The sequence below is a fragment of the Leptonychotes weddellii genome, chromosome 2 (genome assembly GCF_054177405.1).
Source record: "Leptonychotes weddellii isolate Sample4059 chromosome 2, ASM5417740v2, whole genome shotgun sequence".
NCBI lineage: Eukaryota > Metazoa > Chordata > Mammalia > Carnivora > Phocidae > Leptonychotes > Leptonychotes weddellii.
This window is the reverse complement of record NC_138370.1, coordinates 97,762,801-97,770,231: the sequence shown is the minus strand read 5'-3', so window position 1 is coordinate 97,770,231 and position 7,431 is coordinate 97,762,801.

Here is a 7,431-nt window from a genome sequence, read left to right as displayed (position 1 = left end):
TAAGACAAGCAAATGGACACTACAAAGTAGCAATGTGTGATTACTTGTATAAAACCCTAGGCGGTAGGAAAAAGATCAGTAAGTATATGCAATTGAGGAAAAATTCAAAATATATCAAAATATGTTGCTAATAATGGCACCTGGGTGGCTCAGTCAATTAGCATCCGACTCTTGATTTCGGCTCAGGTCATGATCTCAGGGTCGTGAGATGGAGCCCCACAGAGGGAGTCTGCTTCTCCCTCTCCCTCTGCTCCTCTTCCTGTTCTCTCTCTCAAATAAATAAATAAATAAAAATCTTTAAAAAATATGTTGCTAATAAACAAAACTGGGGGGCGCCTGGGTGGCTCAGTTGGTTAAGTGACTGCCTTCAGCTCAGGTCATGATCCCAGTCAGGGTCCTGAGATCGGGCCCCGCGTTGGGCTCCCTGCTCGGCAGAGAGCCTGCTTCTCCCTCTCCCACTCCCCCTGCTTGTGTTCCCTCTCTCGCTGTCTCTCTCTGTCAAATAAATAAATAAATAATCTTTAAAAACAAAACAAAACAAAAACCAAAACTGGGCCAACATGATTGAGTTGCCTTTGGTGGTACTGAGTTCCCCACTCCTTGGTGAAAATTTTCCTCTGTAATAATAAATGTCTATACTAAATCACCCAGTCATAAACCAACGTGTTTATTTCTAAATTATTCTGTCTACATTGTAACAAAGATGGAGAGTATTCTAGAAACTCTCCTGTGGATTTTGATATTTCTACTCTTAAACCCTAGACCTCAAGATAATTCGCATGTGCTTGGGTACAAGTGTGGAAAAAGCTGTGGATCCCTTGACATTTTCTAACAGATTTGGAGGATGGGGGGTGGGGAAGCGGATGGTGAACGTCTGTTTCCTCCCTCCCCAGAAGTCTAAGTCAGTCATCTCAGCCAGGCACAGGCAGGTTGGAGGGTGGGAAGCTGTTGACTACTAAACTGGTCCCTAAAACCTCCAGCAGACTGGTAGTTAGAAATGGGCTGGGGGTAGAGGAAAGGGAGAGAGAATACTTCTGATGCCAGCATCGACTTCCCACCTTCCCGCCACTTCCCACCCCAGAAGGGAGGCCCTGGTGGCTAACTGCACCTGGCACCCAGGGAGCGACATCTGGGGTCACTGATGTTTGGCCATTCCTCTGCCCAGTTCCTTTACTTTGTGTGCTTGGGTCAATTTCTTCTCTGTTGCCCATAAATATTTACAGCTCCTACATGCCCTTGCAAATTGGATTAATCTTAGCATATTTCTGGGACAGAGATGCCCCTGTCCAGCCTTAGTCCTGAGGAATAGGCTGAAGAATTTTTTTTTTTTTTAATGTCTTTATACTGAGTTCAAGGAGAGAAAGAGAAGAAGGGAGAGAGATGGAAAGCAAATATTAAAAGTTTCAAAATGTAAGCCAAATGTCAAAGGAGATAAGAGCTCAACATCTGGGGAACAAACTCGGGCAAATGGGTCTTGTGAAAGGATGGTGTCAGTCAGTACCCAGGTCAGGATGTGAAGAGATCAGGTGAGTCCAAAAATAGATTGTAGCATAATCTCGGTTCTGGAGAATGATGTCAATTAATTTAAACCTTCTTCCGCAGGTAAGGGAATGAAGGAGATGCCTTGCAGTCTTTACAACATTCAGGAAGTGAAACCCGGGGTAAAGAAGTTTCTGAGCGAGGTTATTAGTGTAGATAATTACCATAATCATTCAAGTTTTATTTAGATCCATATGGTATCTTTGGTAAAGGAATTTTAAAGCAGCTGAACTGCCAGGCACTGCTTCCTTGCAAATTTTAAACTGCCTGAGGTTTCTGTCTTTTCAGATATTCACCATTTTCTGTTAAGAAAATGCCTTCCCTGAAATGTTGCCTGTTAAGGAAATTTATCTTTTCCTTCAGTCTTCGCAGGAAAGCAGGCGATTAGCCACGGAGCCCTTCTCTGTCTAGCACCAGGCATCAGTCTCCCAGCCACACGGAGGCCATTTGAATGGAACCACAGAGTAATCTTCAGGAGAAAAAGCAAGCTCACGCAAGTAGCGGAGGCCCATTGTGCAGAGTTAAACACGCTGGATGGAGTCTGATTGGTGGCGGGGAGGTGTGGTGTTAATGACAATGGGGGGCAGTCGTAGTGGCAGAGAGATTGGTATCCGTCTCCCCTGAGCCTTGGTAATTAGTGTTCCCTGTTACATCCTAATTAAAGACCCCGGGTGTTTTAAAAACGTTAAGTATTTTTGTTTTGTTGGCAGGAGAAGACTTTAAACCCTTTAAACCTAAAAAATAAAAAAAATAAATACAAGAAACCCCTTTAAACCTAAACATTATGGAGAACTGCAATATTTAAAACAAACAATAATACCTAAAATTTATATAGCGCTTTTCATGTACCAAGTTTTATATATTGATTTATTTAATCCTTGTAATACCCTGTAAAAATATTATTGTCATCCTTATTTACAGGTGAGGAAACTGAGGCACAGAAAATGTAAGTGACTTGTCCAAGATCCCGTGGTGGTAATTAGTAGGGCTGTGAGTTGAACTTGGACAGTCCGCTTCGTGCTTACGTGGGAGTGGAGGACTCTCTGGGCTCTGGCCTCGTCCCTCTCCTTCTGTTCTACGGAATTCCTTGGGCTCTATGAAACACAGCTCCAAAAGCTGCTCACACAGAAAACTGTCAAGAGTAGGGAACTCTCCTCTTTTAGGGATGAGGAAATTGAAACCTGGAGAGGTAAAGTGACTTTCCTAAGATCTCACAGCCAACAAAACCGTCGCTCACAGCCTCTTCTTCATGTTAGAGATTCACCAGATTTTCTCCTTATAGGCACACTTTGTGTATTTCCCATTGAGAAAAAATGCCTTGAGGGCATGTGAGAGTATCCTGGAGAGAGTTTAGATGGATGAAGGAACCCGATGAGCATCAAAATGATCAAAGAGCAGCTTGGGGAAAAAAATCCAGATTAATTAAATTGTGTCTTTCCCTTCCTCCTACTTATATGAAGCTCAGAATAAGATGAGGGAAAATGAGACCCAAGTCATAAATTGTCATCATTCATTTACTCAACAAATAATGACTGAGAGCCTATTATGTGTCATGGACTGATCACATGCGGGCACATACCATGTGTCACCTACTAGGTGCAGGGACACAGTGGAGAATAAGCCAAGTTCCTGCCCTCTTAGAACTCACGTTCTAGGATTGGTGGGAAGACCAATTGATTTTGCATGGAGATGGTATTTAGAGGGCTTAGAGCCAGTCTGTACCTTGGCCAGCTGTCTCATGACTGTGGGCCATCAGTCACTGGAAGACCAAGTGACAGGATGGATGGCCTAGAGAAAATCCATCACTATTTCTCAGATGTTCTTGTCTTCCTCATGGTGAACCATTAGGGGATTTGTTTAAAAGATTTTTACCTTAGCAATTTTAAGCTCTGTGGCTCATTTCATATTTGTAGAGTGAGTACATGTAACATCCCTTATTTCCATGGAAGCATATAGAAATCTTTCAGGACCTGATAGCATCTTTTTCTGTCTACTAACTCATTAGGCGATGGCCTATTCCCATGGATGAAAAATACAATACCTTGAAATGTTTAAATCATTTCTAGAGCTTGTGGATGATAGAAACTTTAGTAACAGAAATGTGATGGTTAGTAATGTTATATTTTTATGTGGACTAAATGATAGTATATATATAACTATGCGATCATTCAACAAATATTTATTGAACAATTTTGTGTTAATTTGGAAGCTTTTGATTGCAAGTAACTGAAGCTCAAGGTAGCTTAAAATAAAGATCATTTGTTGGTTATATAACTAACAAAGGGTTATTTCAAGCTTCAGGATGGGCTGATCAGGGCTTTGTTTCTTTATTATTATTTTTTTATTTAAAGGTTTTATTTATTTATTTGACAGAGCAAGAGAGCACAAGCAGGGGGAGCAGAGAAGTGAGAGGAAGAAGCAGGCTCCGCACTGAGCAGGGACCCCGATGCAGGGCTTGATTCTCAGGACCCTGAAATCATGACCTGAGCTGAAGGCAGACGCTTAACAGACTGAGCCACCCAGGGGCCCCAGGGCTCTGTTTCTTTAAACTTCTCTCAGCGCTGGCTCTCCTCTGGGTACTGCCTTTATTCTCAGACTGGTTTTCCTTCTCATAGAAAAATGGCTGTTTTATTTTAAGGCTCATATCTGCACACCACTGTGCCTAGAGTAAGAAAGCATTTCTCTCCTAACCAGCAAATGAAAGTCTGGGCTTCACCCATTAGACTAACTTGGGTCACGTGCTTTCTCTAAACTAACCACAGTGGGTAGGAAATTTGTGTTATACCGATTGGTCTAGGCTATTTAGGGTCTGCCGCTGGAGTTGGAGGAGAGGTGGACAATTCCATACAAATCGTACAGCTGCTACCCAACAGAGATGTAGATGCTGTGAGGCAACTCAATTTTGCTTCAACCTACCATTTGCCATGCACTGTGCTAGGCTTTGAGGGGATCACTGTGGACCATCCCGTCTAGCCGAACACCCATAAACAGATCTTTAAAACATTCATAGCACAACTTTGGGATTCTTAAAATATGAGGTAGGGCAAAACTCCAAATTACTCTCCTGATATTTCTAGAACGATTGCCTAGTCTCCAGTGCACAGTGAAGGAATTGAATCAGGAGTCAGAGGCCTTGTTCATTTACATCCCCAACAAGTAGATTTTGTGTATGAAACCCAGAATTAGAGGAGGCACAACCAGTAGGTTCACTATGGGGATTTATAATCTTCCTATTAGACTCCCCTTTAGATTTTCAGTTGGAAGCAATTAAGCTCCCATACTAGAAAGAATATATTTAAATACTTAGGTAAATTGAACTAAAATAATTGATTTAGGTGATTACATTGTGCACTGAACCCAAGTCGTAAGCAGGATGGTGTATGGGAAAGAGGAGAAGGAAAGTTGTCTGGAAATATTCTCAGTAACAAGTTGTGTCTGCTGAGTTTGCTGGCTTAGCAGCCTGCACGTGTGACAGGATGATCACTGGTGGATCCTCCATGACATTAAGGCTGGAAGTAGGGATAAGAGAATGGAGGCATCCTGAAAATTCCATTCCTCATACTTGGGGGTATGCAAGTTCTATCTACTCACTAGGAACGAATTGTATCCTTCCCTGAAGCATGCTGTATCCCTGAAAATCTTTAAATTGCTGTCTGAGTAACACTTGTGAGCTGTATTTTATAGATTTCTAAATTACATGATGCTATAGCATAAACAGTGATCTTTGTCTTATTCACAGTTTTAGCAAAGACTGACAGAAAGCACATGAAGTTGGCTCTAGGATGATCATATCAAGCCTTATTCAGTGAAGCTCAGTACAGTCCAGTCTCTGCCTTTAGTCTACTATTCCATTCACTATCACTGCCATGACACGCACCAATTGTTCATTGCCTTATGTTGAGATCCTTGGTCAACTTCGAGAGAACTGCAAAAATGTGAAAAATTAGGTATTGAGATTGAAAGAGAAGAATCAAGTTTATGCTGTGTACATTTCATTACGCTTAGTTTAGAACAAATTGTACCTTTCCCCAATGAACCATAATGATAAAATAGGTAACGTGGAACAACGTTTCCTTTTCTCTCTGTCTGCCATGGCATCGGGAGTGGGTAGGTGATAGTGGACCTTAGATGACTCAGTTGAGCTAGAAGGTGAAATCTTCTTACAGAGGGCAATAGGGTGTATTTCACTGCGAGGGTCAGATCCCGTAAATCCTTTAGTTAAGAGAACAATGGATGGCCTCAGAGGCACAAAGGGATAGCATTCTGCCTATTAAATGTGGTTCTGCATTAATCTAGAAATTCTTTGTTGATAACCAAATGTGTAGCAACCACATTTAAATTTCAGAACACTACAATCAGATGTGTTTAAATAAAGAAGAAAAAAAAGTGACCCAAAAGCTATTAAGTGGAGCCTTTAAAGTCACGGGTAGGTGCTATTTCAAAACAAACATGTCAACTCTATCCCAGTTAAAGCAGATAGAATCCTCTAGTCTCTTCGGGAGTTGTACTTGGAACATGAAATAGGAATTTTGTTTAGGGTTCTCCAGGCGTGACGTTTTAAAAAATTTTTGCAAATACTATTTTCAATGCAGTTGCGTTTGAACAGGGCGGCGGGGGAAGCCAAGTTAGGTTAACAGATCGACCATAGAAAATTCAAGAGGGTCCTTTGCAAGGTGAGAGGGAGTCTGTGGCTTTACCATGTGGTTGTGTGGCTCCCCCGAGTTGCTCTGCCTGTTTTGCAGGGGTTTGTGGTGTGTTCACTGACACTTCGGTGGCTGCAGGGCTGAGGCTGGCTCTTCTCCGGGCTCAGCCCGCTTGGCACGCTCTCAGCTCTGGGAAGTCCACGCTGTTTTACAAAGAGCAGGTGGGCGAGAAAGCTCAACACTGCAGGGCACATTGTGCAGCTGTGAGAGGTGGAATTCCCCTCAAAAGGATCGGCACTGCTTTGAACATAAATTCGTCATTAAAATGGAAGGATTTCTGAAGCGGTAGACGAACACAGGGCTTGATTGGTTTCGAATTAACTCTTTGTACTCATCTTTCATTCATCCTTTAAGAGAATGTCTCTGCTTCTTCCAGAGAGGTAACGCAAATAATCCTTGACATCTTTTCAAGGAGGAGAGTGCAATGTTGGAGCACTTAGGCTGCATCTGCTTTCCATTCCCCCGCGTCTTGCGGGGCTCCCGCGAGCGCGCGTGCGCGGCAGGGACGGCCCCGGGCTGCCATTCCAGCACCCTGCTTGACTGCACGTGCAGTATTTCGAAAATGCTCAGGGCTGTGCTTCTCCCTGGAAGGAGGGCCGAGGCATCTGCTGCGGGCCACAGCAAGGTGGGGGTGTTGATAGTTGCTCCTCCTTCCTTCTTGCTTTCCCCCTTTTCCCCCTCTTTCCGGGTCCCTGCTCTTCCCCGGGCTCTCTTCCTCCCTCCCCACTCCCGGGGCGGGGGGGGGGGGGGTAAGAATGGCCTTGCTTCTGTTCTTCTTGCTACTAACGGTAAAGCCTGTTCTCTCTCCTGGGGAAAGCATCTGATAACACCGTTTTCTCCGAGAGAGTCTATTTATATATCTGTTAAAAGTGTCTTTCACCCACGAATCCCATAAACAATTAAATGCAGAGCAGGCTAGCCCGTGGAAACCTTTCTGGCTGCTTAAGTGAAGTTTCCTAATCCTTTTCTGCAGCAACCCGGACCCAAGCGCTGGGGCCCATTCATCTGCTGTGGCTCCTGAAGCACTTTGATCTCGGGCCTTCATTACAGCTCATTTCAGCATTAAGGATGATCTGAATTCATGAGCTCTTCCCTTTCTAATAAGTGCCATTCATATCCATCCTCAGGAGCCACCACAGCTCACAGAAAACTGGTTCAAACCACACGCAAGAGAATAATGGACCAGCTT